Source organism: Octopus bimaculoides, chromosome 7 (genome assembly GCF_001194135.2).
Source record: "Octopus bimaculoides isolate UCB-OBI-ISO-001 chromosome 7, ASM119413v2, whole genome shotgun sequence".
Lineage (NCBI taxonomy): Eukaryota > Metazoa > Mollusca > Cephalopoda > Octopoda > Octopodidae > Octopus > Octopus bimaculoides.
Window position 1 is genome coordinate 21,527,001 of NC_068987.1, and position 1,051 is coordinate 21,528,051.

General features: G+C 42.8%; 1 protein-coding gene across 2 annotated transcripts in view; it reads right to left on the minus strand.

Annotated features, from left to right (window-relative positions):
* Positions 1 to 1,051, minus strand: part of LOC106880878 (carbohydrate sulfotransferase 11) — a 40,030-nt gene that overhangs the window by 29,165 nt on the left and 9,814 nt on the right. The window lies entirely within an intron of this gene.

A 1,051-nucleotide genomic window follows, 5' to 3' on the forward strand; every position in this document is an offset into this window, starting at 1 on the left:
AGCACCGCCTTTAGTCGACCTAATCGACCCCAGGACTTATTCTTTTGGAAGCCTAGTACTTATTCTATCGGTCTCCTTTTTGCCGAACCGCTAAGTTACGGGGACGTAAACACACCAGCATCGGTTGTCAAGCGATGGTGGGGAGACAAACACAGACACACAGACACGCATACATACATATATACATATATACATATATACGACGGGCTTCTTTCAGTTTCCGTCTTCCAAATCCACTCACAAGGCTTTGGTCGGAAGCCGAGGCTATAGTAGAAGACACTTGCCAAAGGTGCCACGCAGTGGGACTGAACCCAGAACTAATCTTACTGTCTTTAAAAAAAAAGAGAAGAGAAGAGCACATGGGATGGTGAATGCAGTTCTATATATTCAAAAAGGGATATGGTCACGGCTGGAACGCCATTAATCATACAACTGCCTAATAAGGAGCGATCTGGAGCTAAACGTTGCTACCACCACCGACAACAACAACAACAACAACAACAATCCTTTCTAGTGAAGGCTCAAGGCCTTGAAATTTACGGGGAGGGGGACTAGCTGATTACAACAACAATAACAATAATAACAGCAGTAATGCGAGGTAAGGAGAGAGCTTGTCTAAAATAACACCCATATCTCTATCAACACATTCGATTTGGGCCATCTTTTAGGCGACAATAAATGTTGTGCTGCAGGTATGGTCACCCTACAATTATCAAAGCATGACTATATTATTATTATTGAGTGAGAGAGCAGTGCATGCCATCAAAGTGACACTGGGATAAAATATACAAAGCCCAATATACCCATCATGACTACCCGTGTGATAAGGGTACACCAGGCACATGCATCACAACCATATGTGCACGACATGGTGATCTCATATCAAGATAAACAGTGCATGACCTTGCAGTTGGGGCCCAGTTAGAATTTTCTTCAGGTTGAGTAGCCAATCCCACTCAAAAGATCCCTGAATAAGGTTTGTTTAAGGATGTTGAGCAAAACACCCATGTTTCCAAAGGTGAATTATTCAAACTCCAAAGAACTCCTCAAA